The 25,776-nt window shown below is 42.2% G+C and overlaps 1 protein-coding gene across 3 annotated transcripts in view; it reads left to right on the top strand.

Annotated features, from left to right (window-relative positions):
• tfap2d (transcription factor AP-2 delta (activating enhancer binding protein 2 delta)) overlaps nt 1–25,776 on the top strand; it is a gene marked incomplete at its 5' end in the record, with an annotated part of 67,293 nt that overhangs the window by 35,860 nt on the left and 5,657 nt on the right. The gene's annotated exons all lie outside the window — the stretch shown is intronic.

The following is a 25,776-nucleotide window of genomic DNA, read 5'->3' on the forward strand; positions in this document are numbered from 1 at the left end:
ATGGTATACTTTTGCCTTACCTATTGTATTGCAATATGTTTGAATTACAATTCGAATAGTGTCAGCCCCTATATATGTGTTTTGTATCATGTCCAAAGGGCATTGTTCCAAGCCCATGGAAAATGTTGATTGAAATGCCATATCAGTGAAAATGGCTGACCAAGGATGTCCATTATTACCCAATCTTTACTCTTTCACTGTTTTGATGACTAATGGTCCATTCCTTTCTACTGTGTCTGCCTCTTCTCACACAGAAATGCATTGTGGGTAGGAAGGGTGATGTGGAACCGGTTCTCCAAATGGAACAAGGAACCGCAATGTTAATTTATGTCTGTAAATATTATTTATATTAATTTAAATGGGTGGTTGTGTAAATAGGTGCGCCAGCTATTTTTGGAGTAGACCTATTTATCTGTGATTTGACCTTTGTGACCTTTGGGGGACAGGATCGTGGTGTCTTTCTGTTCTTCTAGAGCTGTTGTCATGGTGATGATGATGATGGGTAGACATGCTTCTAATTGTCCAGTGATTTCATTTCTATCACATTGATAATAAACCATGTGTTTTATAACGACAGGAGTGCCCACAGCGCCTTTTCTATCGGGGTATAACAAATATAGAGGTTCAGGGTTCCCACGCTTTGAGATCGCTTTCCAGGTTGTTTCCGGGATTTTCCATGTCATTTGTAAGCGCGAAAAAAGAAAAAACAAACTCAACATCTCTGCAAATACCCGTCCACTACAGCCCACCCTCTAATGCAGTGCCTCTAAAACTTCAGAGATATTGTGTTTATAGAAATTTGGAGCTTAAACTTGTATATGAGCATATGTCTAATAGAAATAATTTGACCAAATGGGGGGTCCGGGGTTCCTCCCCCAGGGAAACTTTTCAATAACACATTTCTTGTGTTCTGGAGCATTCTCGGGCAGCCGATTGAAATGTGATTAAGTTTTATTTTTGATCATGTGTTTTGATAACTGGAACACATGATCTTGTATTTAATAATATTTATATTTCTCAATTTAATCCAATCAGCTTTATTGTCAATTCTACATGTACTATGTGTAAAGCAGAAACAGAAAATCCAAATTGTGTTGAACTTTTAAAATTAGAGAGCACCATGGTGGCCTATATAGCTATTTTATAATCACTATATCTGTACAGGCAATGTTTATTGGGCCCATGAGGCTGAGAACAATCCATCTAAATCATGATAGTAAAGCTATAAAACCCAGATTGTCACTATCCCATGGAGACAGTCTCATGTGTGTTCATTAACACGCACTGTCCCAGCAAAATAAACTAATTAAATAAATACAAATATGCAAAATCTAAAGATATTGACTTATCTCTTATGACTCAGCTCCTGAAGTGAAATGCACCACACTAATCCCAGCTTTAGCCTGGTTTGGTGCATTTATTATTGCATTATAAAATTAAACAGATTGTCCTGTGAATGTGAAAAAGTGGGCGTTCCCTCAAACGCCGAATGGATCTATTCCAAGGAGAGATCTAGGACTAAACCCCCACCACCACCCAGTAGAAAATCCCGCACTACAAATTGCAGGTAAAACATTTTCAAACTCGTTATCATGCACACAGTCATCTCCAGTCTCATTGCTGCAGATAATTGCCTGTACATCTAGCCTGGTTTAAGAGAGGAGACCTTTCTTTCTCCCCCTCACACACACACACACACACACACACACAGATACAGAAGGGAACAGAGTGTTGCCTCGCGGGCCGCTCGTGTGCTGGGATCCACTGCGGGTACACGCTAATGACCAGGGAGCTACACCAGGGGAGAGCGGCTCCATGGAAAGATAATAAGCAGGAGAAGGCGGGATGGGAGAGGAGAAAGAGAGGCTCCCAGAGGCTGAGGGCGACCCGTGGAGTGGAACGCGGTGTGACGCAGGTGCAGAGTTCAGCACCGGTATGTCCCGGAGCTATCCCCGCAAAGTCCATCCTGCCCCCACCCCGCAATCAGAGTTATGATGAGGGGTGCTCGGAGATAAAAGAAGGATCCAATGTTGGGCCATATCGGCAAAAAATGAGCTCAATATTTTGGTACCTACCTGACAAAATATACATCAGGGAATATTTTTGGTCAACTATCAGAAATGTGCCAGAACTATGCATGTAAATGTGCTAGTTTACGTTAATGTAAAAAGACTAAGATAATTGACTTTTCAAAACCAACAAAAGTGCAGATATATTCTAAGTCCTCATTTTTTTCTAATTATTTTTCACTGGACTAGCAGTTTGTTTGTTTTTGTCACATATACTCATTATTTGGCCCAGATTCCAAGCAGCAATTTCACGACTATCTTGTATTATCTTATCTTGTGCTTCTGAGGTCTGGGAGAGTATTGCCCACCCCTACATGATAGGGAAGGATCTCTCAATCTAATTTGGCATGTAGGAGAGGAGAAGACGTGATGTGAATCTCACAAGAACGTCCTGGCTTTGGATATCAAACCTTCCTGTGTGAAATCGTTTTTCTTATAGCAGACATAGTCACAAGTCACCCTCACGTTGTCGTTGTTTGAGTTGAAGTCCAAGTTGAGGTCATCAATTTGCAGCTCCAATTCCAGATGCAAGTCAGAGTGCAAGTCCTTTACTGACTTAAGAGCTATATCTGTCCAATTCTACACCCCTGCCTCGCAGTGTTTTGGTTTCCCTTACCATCCCAAAACATGCACATCGGGCTAACCCTCCAGATTGGCATATTGCTCCTGATGAAGATCTGAAGTCAGATCTGGAGATGGACCGGCGGTTTGCTCTAGTGGCTTTGTTCAAACGATTTGATGATGACAAAATCCTTCATTGGGATGGTTTATATCAGGTTGACATACAGTATTTACTACCGGGGGAACTAGGAGACCTCCCCTAGGAACATTTTAAAGAATTATTTAAGGATTTATAACTAATATGAAGCATTTTAACATGGTCACATTTCTCAAAACCATTGGAGGGGCCGGAGATACAAAGTGGAGGGCCGGATTTGACCCCGAGCCTGACGTTGTGGTTTATATGAATGAAATTAAACAGACAACATAAAGCCAAAAGCAATTGCTGCCAGCTGCTAGCAAGGAAGGATTGGTAGGGGAGGTAAATGATCAAATGATTAAAACACGTCCAATGAAGCCGTGTGAGAACCACAACATGATGACATCAGCAGGTGAAAAACAAATAATATACAAATAAGGCAAGTTAACGGCAATGCATTGTATACGGTGCATGGGAGCAAAAGACGGGTCACATGGTCCAGCAACAGGAAGTACAATAGTTCAGACCAATCCATTCCGAAACTGTTTTCAAAGTTTCAAAGTAAAACATAAACTCAAATCCTTATCGAGCATGATTTCTGCTGTTTTCGTCATATTGGATTTGCAACAAAAATATTGCTATACACACAATTTCAGCAGTAAATTTGTCCATCTAAAAGCTGACCTTGAACTTTTCAACCAACTGTAAGTTGTTGCATACTGCAAACCACTAACCACTGTAAACCATCCCTTTAGCCCAGGGCCTCTTTAAATGTTTGTCAGCAAATAAGCTTGTTACACACACACACAATGAGGTGTTGACAATACGCTAATTGAAACCGTTGCCTGTACTGTAAAGTTTGTTGAATAATACAATAATGTGTAATACGGAATAAAAACGTTCATAGGGTACATATTCTGAATGCACACTGCTGTATATTTATTGGGGATACTTTTCATTGTTCCATTTTGAGCAGAAATGTCACACTCCGTACACTGCAAAAAACGAATCTAGAACTAAGTAACATTTACTTGAAACTGGTAAATTTGTCCTCGATTTGAGAAACTAATTTCAAGTTTTGCTCTTAAATCGTACAAAATTCCTAATTTACCTGAAATAAGATTGTGCTATTGTTTTTTGTTGTTGTTTTTTATTGTAAAAATCTTGTACAAGTACAAATTGAGATTTTTAGTTTGCAGGTTTAATTTTCTTTCTTTTTCAGCTGGTTATGGGTAAAGGGTAAAAAAAAAAAATCCAATATTTTTCATATTTATGGTCAATGTATCGGAATAAAAAAATGACAAACATTTGAATCATATAATTATTGATGCAACTTGTTATTTTTTATTACGCAGCAATAACAATAAATTGACAACAGAGTAGAACCAGTATCTTATTTTCTCACCCCTCAGTCTCTCCGTCCTGGCCTGTGTAAACTCTTATCCCACACTCAGGACGTCCCGCTGCAGACGCCAGGCCTGTGGTGGTTAATTCCTGCTTGGGGGCACCACGGCGCTCCAGGCCACTCCAGGCAAAGGCACGGGATATTTCATTATTCATTAATTTACTGTTTAACAAATCCTGTCATTACTGAGCCTGAGCCAAGTTCACACACACACACACACACACACACACACACACTGAGGGCAAGCGCACGGCAGCGGCGGGAGGGCGAGGCGTGGCGAATGGGCCCCCGTTTGATTTCTCCGCAAAAAAAAAAAAAAAGGCGCACAGGAGCATGAATAATAAGAAGCGCAGAAGGAGCAGAACGAGGGGAGCGTGACAGCGTCTGACAAAAAGCCCCTTAGCGAGAGACCTCACCCCGGGCCGCGCGGCGCGTTATATCAAAAAAAGACAAAACAAACAGTTGGCACAGGCGCGATCGATACCGGGGCGAAGCTCCTCCGACACAAAGGCCCCGCGCTGAATTAAGGGCACGTTTTTTTGTTTTGTTTTATTTTTGACAAAAGATGCTCACTCTCCTTTCAGCGGCAGGAGACTGAGGCAGAGCACTGTTTGGGCTGCTCTGCTAATGGGGTGAGGAAGGATTATCAAGGCAACCACTAACTGCAGTTAAAATCGCAATATGAGCGGTCACAATTAGCTGTTGTTATTTAGGTAGCACAGTATTACACTCTTGGTTGGTGGGTCTCATGAGTTAAAGATTATCAGAAACGCTTAAGTCCGACTACTGTAATTGTTTTTGCTTGGCTTCCCAAATCAATTAAGAAACGATGCCTGCCAAGTTGGGCGGAGTAGCCAAAATTCACACTTCTTTAATTGTAATAGTATAAAGATGGTTATGTGAAATGATTTTTGGTTAATAATGTATGCATGAGTCTTAAATAACTCAATTGTGTTCTAGCGTAGTTGTTTTTTAGACTATTCTATTCAAACTTCACTTCAGACTCTTTCAAACTTGTTGCCCCGATGTTGGAAAAGTCCCAGCAAAAAAAGAATTACTTAACATATATTACTAATCTTTTGAATACATTATAAAACATATTCATATCATATTATATGTACATCAGGGAAGTAGATTTGTGTCTTTACTGAATCAAAGAAGCACATTTTAAAACAATCCGTTTATTATCACCTCTACAACCTTATTTATCACCAGTGCCAACATCCGCGGAGGGCACTTGGTCTGTGTGTCCATTCCCTTGCAGCGGTGGCGAAAAATAGCGTTTGTGTGCGCGTGTGTGTGTGTGTGTGTGTGTGTGTGTGTGTGTGTGTGTGTGTGCGTATTTACCCTGAAGTGCGCTGCGGTCTGTGGGTGGCCTTGGACTTGATGTCATTAACATGTGACATATGCAGAGCTGACTGGGAGTGTCTGCGGGCCAGTGCTGTCTCCGCTGCTGTTCTTCTGACTGGAGGGGCCGAAACGGAGCAAGCGAAAACATCCCACCAGTCAACCAGCCACAGCCATCCAAGCCAGGGCAGCCAAACCCACCGTCTGCTACCCACCCCCCCGCCCCGATACGGAACCTGTTTATCAGTGATGGGCAGAGCGGAGGGAGCGTGTTGCTGGAGGTCTGCTTGGTTCTTGTAGGGACAGGGGTTGGGGGGGGGGGGGGGGGGGGGGGGGGGGGGGGGGGGGGCGAGGGTCCCTTAAGGTTGGAGTGGAAGACGCTGAGCTGGAGTGACACAGGGCCGGCGCTGAGGCGAGTCTGCCGTGTGTCTGTGAAAAGGGTCAAGGGCGCAGAGGAGAAGTGCTCAACTCACACATGGTTGTATTATTCGAGGGTTTAACAAAAGTTTATCCATGTCAAGATTTGATAGGGCTACACGAAGTATCCCGTTGCAATTTTCAGTTTCAAAATCAAGATTTGGATCATGGCTATCATCATCATGTACTATGTGCGTTTCATAATAAGTTTGTAGAGGCCTTCAGTGTGAGCAGGTTGAAGCTCAAGCTCAATGCCGAATGGAAGTAGGACATTTTGTTGTTTGCAGAAGTGCTGACCTAAATAATTACAGCCTTTGACATATTTTAATTGTGACAATTCAAATTGGGATCTTGCCTTAGCCGACGGTCCTAAACATGGGGTGATGTGGCCCTGAATGAGCATTTCAACAATACCGTACGACGAGACTTAGATACTGCTTCATCCCACAAAAAAAGTTTGGATGTCATGGGGAGGGGAGAAAAGACCCAAACAGGCAAGATTGACAGTCCAAAAGGTCCAAGCTCCAAAGGTCATGCAAAACTGAACTTTGCAAAACAAATCTATCTACAACCCAATGTAAACACAGTCTTTGGGTTTCACAGCAATCCAGAACAGAAGACAAATCCCTTGCCCTCCTTATTTGTGTGTGTGGCTAAAATTGTGTGCCATTGGGGAACTCCATCCAAAACAACTGAAATTGCATGGTGCAAAAGTAAAGGTGTTTTTCACATCTATCACAGTGGAGTGTATAGTAGGATATTGGTGGGCCGTTGTGGGGGTTCCGAGCGTAACATTTAGTGCATCTGTATTGAACTCCTTTATTAACTCTCCATTTACTGCGGTCTCGGGAGAGGAGCTTGTTATTAGCTGTGTTTTATTGTTGCAGGGCTGCTGGGTCAGACCGCTTAGACAGATAAACAGTGGACCTCATGCACTGTATGCCACACAGGGTCAGGCGTGAGGAGAAAGAGATGGAGTACACAAATCAGTGGCATAATAATAGAAGGCACAAGACAGTTAATCAAAGGCTTTAAACTTACTAAATTAAATCCATGGGCGAAAGAAAGAAAAGTCCATGGGGTTTGGGCTGAGAGAAGAAATTATTTTTTTTAATCGTGCAATCACAAGAATGTTTATCTATTTTAACTTTTTTGGGAGGTATTGAATGGTATAAGAAGCACAAATACTATGGGGTACACTGTAGAAATAAATAGTTGACTTAACTTAAAAAGGTAAAACTGGCTGTGCAGCAATTTGGAGTTGTCTCAACTTCTTAGGTTTTTTTGTTCACAGCTCCTTTTCGCCTATTGTATTGTAATTATACATTAGCAACTTAAACAACAAAAACAAAAATCTCCAAGTTCAGGCAACTCAAAAATACTGGGCAGAGGGTTAACATGTGTGATTCATTTATTATTATTATTTTTTTTTACAGAATACCAAGCTCGATTTTGAGAACAATAGGTTGTTATATCTTATTCAATCTGAAAAGCCAGAGCACCACACGTTGCACGTTCATCTGTTTGGTTTAAATCAGATGCCCTTCCCGTCAGATGAACATTGTGACAGGATATACATCAGTGTGACAGTAGTTATTAACATGGAATGAGCAGCTAGAAAATAAAAACATATTTTTCTTTCCACCAATTGTTTTGTAACAGTAATTATGAATGCTCAACACCGCCTCGGCTCTAAAATCTGCCTACAAGTGAAGATAGACTGCTGTTGGCGTGCTGTTTGTGCAGATATAATAGAAATTGGGTGTATGTCCACAGAGAGGCAGAGACAGACAGAGAGGAGAGGCGCCTGGGGGTGATGGAGGTCTGTGCGCAGCGTCTGAACAAAATGCCCGGTCTGATGGAGTGAGCGAGGCCGTGAACCAGGATCCAGCCCCGTGGCAACCCGCCTAATGCTGCGTGTGTGGGAGAGGAGAAGATACACGCTGTACTGTACATCTGACTATGGAAGTGAGACAGATCGGAATGTCTGATCAGCTTATGATGCTGACCAATTCTGTAATGCTTCTTTAGTGCACTGTTGTTAAGTGCTTTCACATTAACAACTACCTTTGTCATGCCATTGAGGTCTTTGGAAATTAGTATCTCACGTTTTATAATGATTTAATGCACTGTATATCTGTTATTTTGAAGCAAGACTCATTCTCTTTCCATTTCAACATTCTGAGTAGTTAACCAACTCCTTCTACGAGCAGCAGCGTGAAAAGTAAAGTGACAAGTGACAAATAAATCAGGCTCAGGTTTACCAGGTTTGGCCGCTTTTTAAGCTATTCCACAGGTGAAAAAAAAAGCTCAAATCCAGGGCCATCAGAGCTGCTACTTAAAGGTATATGCTATTTTTGCAGTGGGTAATCAAAGAATGGATTTGGATGAGGACCTAACCTCATATTTGGCTGCCTTTAGTCAACATCTCCAAGGAGACACTCCTGCATCATCGAGTGTTGTGACTCTGTAAACTAGTAAAATACAATGGATGATGGACGGATGATTTCAGATACTTTTCGGTGAGACTCTATCCAAGAATCCAAAGCGACAGAGTTTGACAAAGTTGCCATAGCTTTTAAGAGTCAAAAACAAAATACACTATCTTCTGAAAGGCGAAAAGCCCTAAAAATGACCCCCACAGGAGGCAAAATGTCATGTTACGCTCAACCATGTGGCTAATTATGTTTCCGAAGCCTATACCAGCACCACTAATCTATAAGCTGGTTCATGAAACAGACCCAAGCGGACAACGGGGACAGTAGAGTGGCCCATGGGTGCTGTTGGTGTGGATTTTTAGCCTTGACACTAAGACAACCGGACATGAGGACACCCTGGCGTGACGCTTATCCCTTCTGAAGCGCCCATCTGTACGGGTGTCCCCCACCAGTAAGCTCGCCCGTACACAAACATACACAACGCCACACGTATCGCACACAATGCTAACGCGAGCTGACAGTGCTCACATTCGCTTAGCCCCGGCAGTCCTTGTGCGCGTCGCCCGCCATGAAGCAAACCGATATTCTACAACGGGATACGCACCATGGGACGGAAGGCGTAGGGTCCCGGGCCAACAGAGAAAGACCACGAGACAGGGGTGTGATTGGGGGGGAGAGTGAGGGCTTCCAAAGAGGGACAAAGTAGATGCCATCAGGGCATAGCACTGCAGGCAATAGAGCAGAGACTACGACAGCACGGAAAAAACTGTGTCATCTTATTTATTAGATGTTTTTTTTTACAGTATTGGGGTAATTAAACAGGAACTCTCAGTCATCCAGGGTAGTTTAATTAAGCATAGTCAGTTTCTTTCAAACACCCAGCATTTACCTGAAACACTTCTTCAAGATGTCGAAGAAAAGAAAGTTGATTATAACGCACTTTAAGTTTCTTTAAGACGTCCCCAACACCATCAGATATGCAAGAATATTTATCCAATAGAATGAACTGAAAGCTTTCCATTTGGTACATGCACTGTCAATTTTCTCTTTCAACATACCTGTAATCGTGTGGGTCATGATTTTTCCAACAGTAAAAAGGGAGATGACACTAGTCACCCAAAGCACTTTATAACAAACGATTGTTTCATTCACTCCAGACTCGGAGGTGTGTAGCCACAAATGTAGCCACAGCTGATCTTGGGGTAGACTGACAGAAGCTGGACCAAGCTGACTGGTTTCCCCAGTGAGCTACTTTTACGTAAAAATAATGTCAAGGAGCTACTTATGTTTTGAAGATACTTGTGTAACTACTATATGATACTATGCAACTTAGGAGGAGTACCCCCTGTTGAGGTTGTAGCCAAGATGATATTTAAACATGAATTGAATTTTGTCCTTATACTTGTAACTTCACTTTATTTACCTAAATGTTTGCAGATTCTCTTGAACTTTACAAAAATTCATCTAAATTTTCAAATGTATCAAGTGTGTGTAGAAATATAGAAAGCCTTTGGCGAGCTATAAAGACAGGCCTTAAAGAGGGGGTATTATGCTTTTTTCAGCCACATAGCACCAGTCTATAGCACACTACAATGATGACGAAACCTTCTGTTGGTCTGTCAATGCAGTAAATTAGAATAACTGCCTTGTATAAAATTGCTCTTTCAAAATGGCGGTAGCAAATGACTTGAAATAGGCCCCTGTCTCTTTAAGAACCTCTGACCCTTTCCGACACGCCCCCTCCACACGCTGTCTGTGGCATCACAACAACACTGCGCTCGTTGTCTCAACAGTATTGAAACTACGATCGGTGCATTTTAATTTTTATTGTTGGAAAGGAGCTACTGTTTATCACTTTGTGAACAATGGCCACACAGGATATTATTTGGAGACGAAACCTTCCACACCGGACGCTTGGAAGGGGCTCTTGCCTGAAAAATAACTGCTGTTTGGAGGCTCTCTCTTTGCATCTGCCATGCCCTATGGATCTCTAACTATACCCCCATAGACGACACCAGGATCTGCAGGAGCCCATACGATTCAAAGACGGACATTATCTGTGCAGGTGGACAATGGTTTTTCGAGGTTACCCGTTAGCTTGTTATAATCGACTACAGCTCATTGTTGATGAAAAGTCTGTAATAAACCACAAATGTGTAAAGCCAGGCTCATTGTGTGATCATCGTAAAGGCTGCTTCGAGTAGTTGCCTGCTTTATTGACGTTATTTGTGCATAATATGCTGCCTGTTTTCAATGAATGTTGTGAAGGTGAAGGTTGTTAGCTTGTCGCGGCTAATAGTGCCTTAGCTCCGGGAGAAAACCACTCGGCTACGACTCACTGTAGATGAAATGTGAGCAATAAACTACACAATCAACAAGCCAGGCTCCGTGTGTGATCATCATAAAGGCTGCTTCAAGCAGTTGCCTGTTTTAGTGACGTTTTCAATGCATAATAAGCTGCTTGTATTCAGTGAATTTTCCCGTTAGCTTATCGCGGCTAGCTTGTTAGCTCCGGGAGAAAACCACTCGGCTACGACTCACTGTAGATGAAATGTGAGCAATAAACTACGAAATCAACAAGCCCGGCTCAGTGTGTGATCATCATAAAGGCTGCTTCAAACAGTTGCCTGTTTTAGTGACGTTTTCAATGCATAATATGCTGCTTGTATTCAGTGAATTTTCCCGTTAGCTTGTCGCGGCTAGCTTGTTAGCTCCGGGAGAAAACCACTCGGCTACGACTCACTGTAGATGAAATGTGAGCAATAAACTTCCAAATCAACAAGCCTGGCTCCGTGTGTGATCATTGTTAAACGGTTCTTTATGTGTGTGGTGGTTTTATTGACTTTATGTGTGCATATTTCTCGTTTTCACGTGATGACTCGAGGTTTAGCTTAGCATTAGCTTTCTCCGGAGGCTCTGTGCATCATCAAGGCCCAGCGCAGAACCAGACACTGAAATAAGTGTTCTTGTCACCGGTTTTAATCCTGGGTGTTTAGGTAACAGAAACACTGATGTGTGTCTTTGTAAAAGTCTGCTGTGGCTCCGGTTCACAACACATGAAGCTAATCCTCCATGATGACTCTGTTTACATCTTAGGGCTAGACACTGCGGGGAGGGGGTTCTGCTGAGGAGCAGTGGTTGGTTACTCGGCTGGTGACGAAAGGTCGGAGGCGTATCCTGGAGGTCGAGGGCGTTTCCTGAAGGAATCAGGCGTTTTATCCCTAAAATGGCCGCCATCAGAGTTTCTACAGATTACTCGAAAATACGTGAATGTGCCAAGGCAACACTTCAGGCATGGTTTTAATGGGGGAATGACTTAATAACATGATGTAAAGCTTGAAAAAGTCGATTTTGCATAATACCCCCCCTTTAAGAGCCGAAGTTACTGGTTGGAGATCTCTGTCCTACACAGGCCATCCAGTACTAACCAAGCCCAGCCCTGCTTAGTTCCCAACATCTGACAAGAGTGGGCATTCACAAGGCAGTGAACAGACAAAAAAAACAGATATGTGCTTCTTAGGCTTAGGCCACAAGCAACGGCTGATTTTCGAAGTGCAGTTTATTCTTTAGATATTTTTGGCACAAGGTTGCCACTACTTGTAAAAACATGGCAAACATTTCAGCAGGTGAGTCTCTTAAGAGCTTTTCTCTCTCCCGTCCCATGGTTATTTTAGTAATTTTTAATCTTTGTTTATTGCACGCAGCCCTGAAACTTTCCGATCCTGTCTCCGCCCCCTGTCTAAAAGTTACAACAAATTAGACTTTACAGAACAGAAGACAAAATAAATCATTGGGCTCTGAAGAAAATATTGACACACATATGCTTCCCTTGGGTTGTTTCCCATATTTTTAGCTGCTGTCAGAGTGATGACTTTTTATTTGGGTGTTGTGTTTTTGGTAGATGATGAGCTCCTAGTCAGTCCCTGGAGACACAGTTAGGATCCCACTGCGCCTGAGCTGTAGCTGCTGGCTGCTTAGCGAATGGAAAACGCAGCGAGACGTTGGCGCCGCAGAAAGAAGATGTTTAGAGACACGGTGGTAGGACTCCAGTAAGTTGTGGCAAGTGTGGGTTTGAGAGAGAGGGGAAACAAACACAGATGCAAGTGGGATTTGAGCTACGAGTGCAATAGACAGCGTTGCCAAATGATTATTTTAGGTTCCCTTAAATGAGCGTTTCATGTTGTCAAAGCAAAGAAGGTTAAAGATGGCATGTCTACTAACTTTCAATAACATAACGAAACATAATGATCTACTGGGAATTCTCAAGAGAACATAGCACCCTCCAATGAAATTTCAATTGTTAATAAATCTATGGTCAATTTCAAATAACGGCATAGGACTTTTTTTCTTTTCAGAATCTCAATCAAACTGCACAGACAAATTAGCACAATAGTGTCATTGCAGCCATATTTGCAGTAGCTCTAGTTGTAATTGAGGCGTAATTAAAGATGAATACGCCTCAATTTTCATCACTTTTTAGAGAACAAACTTTCGTAAAACCTGCTAGGTCAATGTTGAGTTGAAGTCTGGAAGTTGTGACATGAACATCATGTAGATAGGCCAGAACTGTAGAAATACTGTATTTGTAGGACAATCACAGTTAAAAAGCAGTAGAATTAAAAAACCTATAGTCAAAACAGAGGAAAGGAGAAAAGTTGAACTCGAGCTGAGGAACACAGAAGAAAGAGTAAAGCAAGGCCTGTTTGTTGGTTAGCACGAAAGTCCCTGTGACTGTCCGTATCGCTCACTCACCTGGTCACAAATTTAAATTAGTTTAACTTATTTATCATGTTGTGTTACTAATCGCAGCATGCTTGTTAAAACATAATTATTGCAAGGAAAGAATGACCATGTACTCTAGTAGAACTGATATGGCATCGGGACCCACAATCACTCTGGGATAACCAAATACAACTTTACCTATTATTGTCCTCAAAACATTTTGTTTGAAACTATGGGATAACCAACCCAGTCATTTTAACAGAATCAAGTTGCCTAGTGATTCTATTCATAAATATACTTTTTTCAACCCACCAGTTGAGAACCACTGCGTTAAAGTGCATCATTTTACTGATCAATATTAAGTAGCCATGTGCTCAGAGTGTGAGTCAAACCTTCAAAGTAATATACAATAGAACTGGGATGGCCTTTAGACGCCAAAAGGACTAAAACAGCATGAGTCTGTCACAGTGAGAGTTATAATTCTGCATCTGTTGCCGCTGCTATGGTGTTGAAAGGGGCTTGTGTGTTTATGTCCCATCGCAACGTATCGCACGAATTTCGGAAGTAAGGAAAAGGTAGTATTTCTTGGTCTCTTGATCAATAAAATCTAACTCTCTCAATCAACTTTTTTATATTATTTTGCTTCTTAGATTAGTTGTTTATATGTTTTAAACTGACATTTCAATCTGTTTTTGTCACTGAAATCATCCATTATTACATATATAAATTGATGAAGCCTGCCACCCTCAGTTATAGCTGCAATAACGATTTGTCGAGACACCCAGAGATAAAAATGCCATCGCATGTTCCCCCCCGTATTTTCTGAGCCACTGCATCCCCACACCTCGCCCCACTCTGACTGACAGCTCTGACCTGAATGTGCACATATTCCCTGCAGCCACCAGCCACCCTTCACACACACAACACTGCGCACACGTGTCTGTGTGTGCATGATGTAGACACAGCAGCGGAGCGCGGCGATCCCCTATGTGCATATGTAAACTGCACTAGGAGATGTTTATGTGTTTGTGTGCAATCACCTGCTAATGCGTGTTTGTCTCCAACTGCGGCTCTCCCCCCGGCAAAACCCCGTGATAAGTTTATACAGACCAAAATTAGATTCGCTTTAAGAATTTATCAACTATTTTTTTTATGACAATCACACAACATCAAGCAGATACTGTTGTAACAATTGCAAGTAAAAAATGTCAATTCGAAATGACAGTTTTGTCTATTGCATTGTTCAGCAAATCACTAACGGTGGGAGGTATACTGTAATATAAGCACTTTCCAAAATGATTAAAATAAACTGCTAAATGCAATTTTATGTATAAAATTCATCACTGTCTATTTGAAGGTTTGGGTCTGAGGAAGATCCTCATCATGGACGTGCTAGACCTTTTCCTTTCTGTCAGAGATTTCTTCTACAACTTTAGCACCTAATTTCCATCTTCTTACAAGTGTGGACACTAGAACAACAAAATGTTAGTTTTAACCTCTTAACCCCCCATGAACCGAGCACATTTTCTCCAGTTTGGCTTTACCCAAATCAATGGATTTCTTCTTCCCTGATGACACGGCCATGACGATACCAGAATTCATGGGTCTCACATTGCGAAAGAGTTGTTCAAAGAGCATAGTCCAGAGTCCAGATCTTAACCCCATTGAGAATCTTTGGGATGCGCTGGAGAGGGCTTTGCACAGTGGTCGTACTCTCCCATAATCAATACAAGATGTTGGTGAAAAAGTAATGCTGGACCTCTAGACATCGCAGAAGCTTGTTGAAACAATGCCACAGCGAAGCTAAAGGCGGTCAAACCAAATATTAGAGTGTGAATATATTATGCAAACAGATTTATTCGTTTACTTGGAAAACACAAAGTTGATATTCTAGTTAAGTTCATCATTTTAATCTTTCCTGGTGTAGCCATGTCCTGTTTAGTCCTGCAACAGTTATGGCTGATAATGTGGGTCTTCTTTAAGCACTAACATCCATCCATCCTGATTTTAGGACTAATGTTTATGCTCCTGTTCAAATGCAGCATGAGAGCGAGGCTTCTGGGCTCTATCCAACAACGGCACTTCTCACACATATTCAGATTTTGTAATAATCCTGAATCGTTGCCCCTCCGCAGCTCCTTTGTACGCACACGCTGGCCCCGTATAGGTCTTGACAGAGTGTGCACTGGGGGCTGTGGAGCATTGTTTTCAGATCTCCTTTAAAAGAGCCACGGGCCAGTCAAAGTGAGTGTGAACGAGACGGAGAGCCGCCGTCGGGTCAGTCTTCAGCCCGGCCATCTAATCGCTCTGACTGCAGTGTGGAGGCTCCCAGGGGCCCGGCTACTCTGACCTGCAGGTCCACAGAGGCGCTACAGAGGCCTGTGAGGGTCACTCTAGCAGCCAATAACAATATCCTAGCATCGGAGGAATTTAGAGTCTGGTGGTAATGTTGTCATTTTATTAAATCAGAAAAATTGGTTTAGATACAGTAAATGAAGAATGTTGCTACTATTTATGGAACATAGAACTTTGAATAGTGTCTACAAATACCCTTTCTATATGGTCACAACAGTACTGCAAAGGTTTATACATGTATTTTTCTATACTGCATCACAAAATGATCATCACAATCAGCTAAAAGGCGCAAAAACGTATGACCGCTGCAAGTTAGGTTATTGCTGTTGTTTTTAAGTATTTATTGAAGATTAGTGCAAGTTAGTAGACCATCGGGAGGAACAATGTCGGTGAAAGCTTGAGATTTCATGACAACAAATTATAGGGTTAGGGACAGGGATGTGGTTTAGGTCCCCCTTTATTTATCGTTATTATTGATGCTGACAAGTCCTGGTTTAGTTTGGGATAACTAGTACTGATTCAGTCTTGGTTTAGATGGGATTTCTTTGTGTTTAACCGCTTAACCCCCACCTGAACCGAGCAGTTTGGCGATCCAGTTTGGCTTTACCCAAATCTAAAAGCTTCTTGGAAAAAAGAGTCAAAATAGTGACAAAAACAAGAAGAAAATGCAGATGAAAATGCAACACAAAAGCATAAACCCCCTATACCCCTCCATAAATCTGCCCTGCCACCAAACTGCTTTCATCCTTGTTTTATATCTAGATTTAATTCCTGGTTACGTCCATACTGAGCCACACTTAATCAAATGAGCATGTTAGAGGAGCAGATGCAAGTTTCCTCCGATGTGTCAATGTTTCAGGCCAAAACACAGCCACATTATCCTCACATCACTTTTTTTTTTAAATTGAACAAATTACTTACACACCCAAAAACGTATATGCTACGCAAGTGATAAGTGCAAAGTGTGCCCCATTTCCAACTCGCAGTGTTTTAAATGCAGGGCCTGATAGCAAAGGCGGAGCGGAGAGGAGCTCACCATCTCCTCCGTTAAGCCTGGCTGACTAATTCTTGCTGCTAATTTGCGTTTGGTTAATTAACTAATTACTGTGGATGTCTGAGGGCGAGCCTGTCTGTCAGCTTGTATCAGTAATTATTTTCATCGTTTTAATTAGACTCACACATTTCCGCACTCCCACCGCACACATGCAAAGAAAGATGGGGAAAAGTCTCTGCACTGGCAATAGCTAAGAAGTAACGCGAAATTAGACATTAGTGGTTATAAAACTGTAGGGCGTAGGCGTGTACTGTAGTCTCTAAGCCTGTAGACTGTAGCCTGCGTAGGTTTCCTACAGGGGAATCCGGTTTCTCCTACCATTAAAAACATGTACAATAGGGATCGCCTCTCTCTCAAGGCGCCCCCTCAAAAAAAGATTCTGAAATCTCAGAACAAAGAGCTCTCGTCAGGTCAACGTAATATAGGCCTAAATCCACCTGAACCGAGACACTTTCTCCAGTTTGGCTTTACCCAAATCTAAAAGGTTCTTGGTCAAACGTCAAAATGGCAATGAACACATGGAGGAAAAATACAACAAAAAGTGACAAAAAAGAGCAACAAAAACACGATTAAAAAGTGACAAAAGCGTGACTAAAAAGCAACAAAAACGACGAGATCAAGACAAAAAAGAGATGAAAACATGACAAAAATGTGGCAGCAACACAACGTAAAAGTTACAATCAGTTTTGGAGGTCAAATCAGGTCACAATTTTCTGAGGTGAAAGAAAAAAAAAAAAGCTTGATAGTGGTATATGGGAGTTACACTGAAACTGAACGGTCTCTGCTTCAAACTCAATAACAAACCAAAAGTGTTTCTCCAATCCAAACATAATGTAAGGCTTTGTGGAAAAGTCATTAGAAAATACATAAAGTCCAATAAACAACTGACTCGCCAATAAAAAACTAGACTTTATGCTCTGTGGCTGAAATGTGGTGTGAAAATAGCATCCTTTGAAATCCAACCAGCCTTTACAGTTCATTTAACCCTTGTGCATGTCAAACTTGTTCTACTGCTAATGAAGAGATGCTCTTGGGCATGTAAATAGGAAACCTAAGATCTTTATTTGGCAGAAGGGCTACTATAAAGACCATGCAGCTGACACCCAGAGCTCGTATCGACTGATCTGCTGGTAAATATGAACTACATTTATAATAACATATACTTGATTGTTTTTTTGTGTTTGATGGTCGCTGGCACGTTCTTGGCTATCACTCTAAGAGACTTACCGACGCCGAGGTGAAACTGATGTAGACAAAAGATACATTATTTGAAACCTTTAAGTTTCCAGAAGGAATTCATAGCAATTCATGGTAATTTCTATACAAATCTGTCTGAATGACCAGGTTCATGGATTTCTTCTCCCCTGATGGCACTGGCATATTCCAGGATGTGCTGGAGAGGCTCCATCTTTCGACATCGCAGAAGCTTATTGAAACAATGCCACAGCGAATGCGTGCTATAATCAAAGCGAAAGGCGGTCCAACAAAATAATAGAGCGTGTGACCTTTTTTTGTGTACTAATCAAGGTATCTTTATCTAATCGCTAACAACTGTACCTGCCATGATCTATGCGTCAAAGGCATCTCTTTAACTTCTTAACTCGCACCTAAACCGGGCGCGTTTTCTCCAGCAAAAACGTGACGAAGATGTGGCAAAAAATTGACGAAAACGTGACGAAAACGTGGCAAAAATGTGACGAAAATTAGATGAAAATGTGACAAATATGACAAAAGGAAGAAGTTTAGATCAGTTTTGCAGGTCTTAGCTTTCAAAGGAGGCAAATTATTATGCAAATGATATTTCAGTGTTATAAAGGTGAAAAAAAAGGTTTTCAGTGAAGCTCATGGCTGGTATTGTGTCAGAGGGGGGACGCCTGGGATGAGTAATTGTCAGGTAAGCCCAGTTAAGGGAAAAACCAAGTTCCACACAGTTCAATGTTCCACATTATTAAGCAGACCACCATTTTCAAGCAATATGGGTAAGAAAAAGGATCTCCCTGCTGATGAAAAGCGTGAAATAGTAATCATCATACTAAATATAGCCTGGCTATCACCAGACAAAATATCACAAGCTATATTTATCAGATGACGTACGACGTACCCACTTTTTCAAGCTTTCGGGCGGCACGGTAGCGCAGCGGTTAGTGCTCTCGCTTCACAGCTAGAAGGTCTGGGTTCGACTCCCACCAGGGACGGGGTCTTTCTGTGTGGAGTTTGTATGTTCTCCCCGTGTCTGCGTAGGTTTCCTCCGGGCACTTCGGTTTCCCCTACCGCTAAAAACATGCATAAGGATGAATGATGTGTGTATGGTGGTATGGTAGTGGTCAGAGGGTCCGTTGGCGCAGACGTGTGTAGTCGCGAAAGCGCCTCTGACAGTCTCCCCTAGGGGAAACTGAAGCTACAAACGTAGCTTTCCACCACCGAGTATGGAGTGAATGTACAATTGTCTCATGTAAAGCGCTTTGTGACCACGTCTGTGAAAGGCGCTATATAAATAAAGATCTTCTTCTTCTTCTTCTTCTTCTAAACTATTTAGAACACGGTCTAAAGCTTGGTCAAAATATGGATGTCATGTTGGATCTGTAAATGAACTTAAAAAAAAAAAAAGTTTTATCCGTAAACAAGCTACAGCTTCCACATGTCGAATAGCTCGTCATCGTCTTGCTGTCCCTCCTCGTTCTGTGATTGGACCTCAAATCCTTGCAAAAATTTCGGCCATGGTCCCCAGGCTGTTTTGCAGTTCAAAATGATTCGAGCACACACAGCAGCATGGGTACTCCCAGACTACTGTTAAGAGATTTGTGGCTGATTCAGAGCACACACAGGTTTGTGCAGATAAAGGCACAATGAAGATGGTTTCTGCCAGACAAATACATCAGATTAAGAGAACAGCTGCGACAAAGCAGCAAACAGGTATTTGAAGCTGCTGGTGCCTCTGGAGTTTCCCGAACATCAAGGTGTAGGACCCTCCAGAGGCTGCAGTTGTGCATGAACCTTCTATCCGGCCTCCCCTAAACTGTTAATTGAAAGTTCCCGAGCAGAAATGGCTGCAGTGCTGCCGTGTAACCCTGGATGGTCAGATGGAGTAGTGGATGGTTGGTGAATGACCACCATGTCCCAACAAGGCTGTGACGTCAGAAAAGAGGCGGAAAAGTCATGTTTTGGCCTGGAATCATTGGGAGAGAGCTGGTCAGCCCCTTTTGGCTCCCTGTAGGTGTCACCACAGGTCGTACACGTAACTGCAGCTTCTATATTAAGCTCGTGCATGACGGCACTTCGGACCCGAATTAACACCTTTTTGAGTGACAGTAGAGGCAGTTGTGGTGAATACGTCTGGGCTCATTCTACACCTTAGGACATTGCTGGAACAGGTAGGGGGAGGAAAATACTTAATTTTAACATTTTTAAACTCTGTATAGTCCCTTTAAAGACTTGAAAATTATGCTGACTGTCATTAGAGTTGACAATTTAGAAAATCGGAGAAAATAACACAATAATTTGGAATTTATGCATGTTACTCATTGTCCTGTCTTTTAAGCCACTGTGTGTGGGTTCGCCTCTCCTCAAACCTGTGGTGATGTTGCTGCTTTTCTTTGAGGTAAGATTTATACTGTATGCATTACATCCTCTTCTAGATCTTTTACTTTGATAACTCACTTCAACAGTAGCATTATTAGCCGTTTATTCAGAGCACTTTAGTATCCCTGACATATCTGTTTATCTATCTGTGTTTTACAAGAGCTTAGCAGTAGAATTAGCTTGGAATGATCCGCTGTGTAGCGTAAAATGTCCTTTTTAAATAGGTTGGGCTAGCGAGGTCGAAAAGTGCCGTCATTCCCTCATTCCCAGAGTAACACTCCTGAAAATGGCACTCCTTCAAAACGCATCCATATCTTGTATCTTTACATTTCCTCACCGGTTCCCTGTCGACCTGCTCCTTCCTGTTGACTGGCTGTTGTTGCTGAGGTGTTTGAAGCTCAGAATAAGATGCCTCCTCATCAGTTTAGTGCAGGGTCAGGCCCTGGCGCACAGCAGAAAAAAGAGAGAGAGGGAAAGAGTGAGTGAGGCAGACAGAGAGAGAGAGAGAGCAGGGCTTGTAAACAGTGAGCACATCTCTGGCAGCACATTTCATCCCGAGAAGCCAACTTTAGTAAACAGGCAGAACTAATGAGGACACTGAACACATACACACACACCCGTGCGCACAACAGTAGCCCAGGGGCCTGGGGCCAGAGCAAGCCCAGATACCTGATGGGGAGCAGGGACATCAAAGCTGCGGGATTAGAGAGAAGAGAGAGGAGAGAGTGCCGCAGGGAGGAAATGCTAACTTATTATCCGCTTCCCAGCTAATCCTGTTATCTACAGAATATAGCTGTGTTTAACCCCCCCACATGCACACACCTCCCTGCTACACACACATAGGGCAGAGAGTCGGGGTGAGGTGTGGGGGGGGGGGGGCGTTGGGCCGTCCAGTATGGCCCCCGGACCCAAAACCGAACCGCCCTGAACCAGATGGTCGAGTGCCCCCATAGTTCGCAATATTAAGTGACAATATCCATATCGCAACAAAGCCAGATACTATACATCGCAAAATCAAAGAGATCTGACTTAGATGTACACATATTTGCAAAGTATACAAAAAAGTATGGCAGCTTTAAAACAACAAGGAAACAAAAACGGGATAAAGGAAATAAAGAAACAAAAATGCAACAAAAATTACTACAAAAAAGTTACAAAAATGTGAAAAGAAAGCGTCAGAAAAAGTGAAGAAAGAGCAACAAAAACATGCCAGAAAGGCAACAATAGCTAAATTAAAAAGCAACAAAAGTGACAAAAACATAACGAGTGACAGAAATGCCACAAAAAACACATTAAAAAAACACATGACAAAAATGCCTTAAATATGTAACAATGTGAACAAAAAGTTAGGATCAGTTTTGTAGGCCTTAGCTTTCAAATGAGACATTACACAAGTATTAATAAGCATTAATCATTTTAGGGTTAGGGTAAGGGTTAAGGTTAGGTTTAGGGTTGGCTAATGGCCTATTAGTATGTTAACAGATAAAAGTATAGTAAGCAGTGTGTTAATACTTTACAAGCATATTATTAATGCTTATTAGTACCTTATTAATACTTAACGAGCACACCTTAATATAAATCGCTACCAAAACTCGACAAGTTTTTAGATTTGGATAAAGTCGCACTGGAGAAAATGTGCTCCCTTAAGAGGTTTATGGCTTGATTAAAAAAATATATATTGTTATTCTTGTTATGCATTTCTTTTCCCATGTAGCCCTGTTTAATGCTAATCTATGCTACGCAGGACAGTCAAGCACCGTTCTGAAGCATAAGTGGCAGCTTTCCATAGACTTATGGGCAGACACTGGTAAATATGGAAGAAAATAGCTTGCTTTAAGTCCAAAATGACAAGGCTAATCCAAATGACCCTTTTGGTTAGCATTACGAATACACAGTCAAGGTTTCAGATTATTACACGCAATTCATCATTTACTTAAACCTGTTGCAGAGTTGTTAACTAGATGCTTGATTTCTTATGAGACTGACGTCCCATTATTTGCTAAGTTAGAGTCAATTATGTAATGGCTAAAATGCATAAGGACAAAGTTATTAAAATCACTTTTATGGTTGTAGCTTTTGCATCACAGCTCTGCATCACATCTGCCACCTCTAAATAAAAACGCGCCACAAATGAGTATCTTGGGGCCTTCCAAACAAACCATGAAGTTGTAATAGCACGAATTACCTCTGCTAAGTGTGGCTGCGGCATAAAGGCTGTGCACACATTAATTTAGCGCCAGCGCCAGAGTTTACTCCTAGCCATAATTAGCCGATTGTCCTTTCTGACCGTAACACCTGTAAAATAAAGCTAAAGCACAGGCAAAGGCCACAGGAGAGAAGTTGAAAGCAAACGTCCCTCGCAGACACCGTGTTTTTTTGAAGGGAAGCGGTGAATATATGTGTGCTAATGCATGGAGATGAAGAGAAATTGTCATTAGGCTAATCGGCACTAAACTAATTGGGAGTCATGGACCCTCCCTATCTGCTAATTCTAACCCTAAACCCTGGCTCGTATCTGGAAGGAGAAGTTGTGGGGAAAGAAGTGAAGAACGGGTGAGAGGTACAGAGGGAGGGAGGGAGAGAGAGAGATGCAGCCTAATTAAGAGTGCTGGGATTTATGCAAATGCGCTGCGCTGCTGATATGGTAATGGCAGCCTGCAGGCCGGAGCAGAGAGAGAGAGAGAGAGGGAGAGAGAGAGGGTCTGACAGCTGAGAGGAAGGTCACAGCCAATCACCATCTGACTCCATGCGCACCACACTACCCTCTGGCCACTTCACTACCTCTCTCTCTCTCTCTACGCTATCTCTAAGTCTATATGCCGTCCCTCCACGTCTGTCTGTCTTTCTCTCTTCCCCGTCTCTCTCCCTATACCATCGCTCTCTCTCTCTCTCTGTCTTCTTCTCTCCATCCTATCTCCCTCTCTCTCTCTACATCTCCCTTTTCTCTCTTCATCTTCATCTCTGTGTGTGTCTCTCTCTCACTCCTTAGTCCAGGTCTCACTCTTACTCCCTGACCCTTCCCTCGCAGGCTCTTTCTGCTTACCATCAGGGTTCCTCTCTTCCTAAGTCAACTCTCAGTCACATTGAATTTCTTTCCTTCATAATTAATCATAGAGATCAGCTAAAAGGAGCTTTACCTGCATAAACAAAGCACAGACCAGTGAATTTAAATATAAATAAATAACTGTCGCTGGAAGTTCACATGTCACATGTCCCTTCTTTCCATTCTTATTTTGTTTTTATTTGCCGACCAAACTATCAAGAGATTTTAGAGGTAGTTTTACTCACATGAACTTTGACAGCAATTATGACGATATATTTTAGTTAATGCTGAAACGCTCAAAGATGACATAAACATGTCTCTCTCTCTTTCTTGGTTTTTTGTTGATATATCTTCTATATTTCTACAAAGGGCTGCACAATTAATCGATAACTAACTAATTAAAGTTAGGGCAATATAAAGTGACACAAGATCCATATCGCAAAAAGCCAGGATGTATCTGACAGAGATTTCCAAATTATTTTTCCTCAATCTACGACATAAAGCATAAAAGCTTTGAAAACTCAAAACCCTTATCGAACATCGCAATTTTCTTCTTATATCATGCTGTCCTAGTGATTAGGTTGATATTACAGATGCTTTGTGTGACAAGCGAGTTTATGAGCACACTGAACACAATCTGCAAACATTTAGCACATTTAGAGGGTCATTTATCAAGGCGGGTGAAAAATATGCTATTTTGTTGGCATTTTGCACTTGATTTAACATTTGATGTTGCCTGTATTACAGTATTGGGGCCCCAAATCTGATATGTAAATGAGACAATGATGCGTGAGTAAAAAATGCATACATGGCTCTGCTGCTGATCCACATTTGCACGTGCTACTTACTTTGCACATGAGCAAACGCTTGGTAAATGAACCCCTTAGTGAAGATCTTGGCTCCTAACTATCCAGGATGTACTCTGTGCCATAGTTACTTTAGCATCCTCCAAGTGTATAGTCTGCCATTTATTTTTATTTTACACTTGAGCCATTTCGTGTCCAAACACACATCTTCAGAAGCCGTTAGACCTCACATGGAGATGAAAAAAGAGCCATCTTGGATAAGTGTTTGCTCTTCGTGATTCAACACAGTCACAGCTCCCTGGGCCATGTGGTCATATCAACGCATCGCAGTGTAATCCAGTTAACACAGTATCCCAAATGACTAAATTAATCAGAGAAACGCTATCTGCTCATCTCACAGAGAGGCTTTGATGTGCGCACACACAAACAGAGGACGCATTAGTGTTGGTCCGACTGAGAAATGACTTTACCTGCAACGATAATGCACCCTAAAAGCCATGAAGGGTCTAAGAGATTGGATCATTATGGAGAGACACCCCCAAAGGCTCACGAGCACCCCCCTCCATCGCAAAAAAGATTTATACAAAAGGCAATAGTACACAACAAACCCAGCGCGTGTCTGTCTGAGTAATGAGAGTGCTTTGTAGATACAGTAGACTCCGCTCTGTCATAACACAGTACAGTGTGTGACAGCTGACATGTGCAGCACAGAGCACAGGATCTTCACATTCATCAGACTCCATCAGCTGACAGAACACAGCAACACGTGCTGCACGTTTCAATGTGTCTCTCATTTGTGTTGTTAGATGTTTTTAAGTCCACACCTGACATGCTTCAGTGTGTGGATGGACCCGCGCTCAGGCTGTTAGCATGGAGCTCTGACTTTAAAACCTCTTAGTGCATTGATTAAAGAGGAGCAGCAGAACAGCAGAGGCAGGTGGCTTTGAGCTGAGCAGCACAAACCTCCATTCAAATAATGAAAGCAATAAAGGCAACCACAACAACAACAATAATAAAAGCTTTGGAAAACATTTCATAAACCATCAGCAGCCAATTAGAGGCGGCGCGGCCCGCATGTGTGGGTGTGTGTGCACGTGTGTGTACGTGTGCACGTGTGTGTTGGGCATTAGAGCGGCAGGCCCAGCCCGGCTCTGCCCTGCAGGCCCGACCTTCTAATCATTATCTGTCTGTCTTATTACGCTCCAAACCGGGCCACTCTTAAATAAAATATGCAAAGGTTTCTTAAATGATGACCCGAGGCTGCGCGCGCCGCCGCTGCTCTACATGCTGTTAATCTGAGAAATGCAAATTCCCTTCATCTCGCACTCGCCTTTATTAACTTTTTTGAATTTAAAATTCCACGAACAATGAGTTCTGTCAGCTTCTGAAATGATATTTTCTCTGCTCTTTTTATGTGCGCACGGAAGCGAGTTTAGAGCATGAAATTACCAGGGGAAATATGAGCGGTTTCATCTCTCCCGCACAATTTAATTGGCTGCTTTGCAATTATTAGTTTTGCTGCTAAAGTTTTTTTCATACTTTACTGTTACTGTTTCCTTAAAGTGGCAGCTCACAACAAGGTTTTATTTGGCTGTTTCTGCACCTGCAGTCCCAGCTCTCTCCACGCCGGCTCTGATTGGACGACGTGCCCCATGTGATATGAGATTCCGATTCACTCTGCTCTGGCGGCTGAGGAAACTTGTGTCTCCGTGTTACACAGGACTTTTGTGAGTCTGTGGGAGATTTCACACATTGGAGGATGTCCAATGCTGCTCTTTCTCTTCCTCTCCTCTCTTCCCCTTCTACTGTGTGGCTGTATTATTCCTATTCTGTCTGATTCA

This window comes from Gobius niger (genome assembly GCF_951799975.1).
Source record: "Gobius niger genome assembly, chromosome: 15".
NCBI classification, from domain to species: domain Eukaryota; kingdom Metazoa; phylum Chordata; class Actinopteri; order Gobiiformes; family Gobiidae; genus Gobius; species Gobius niger.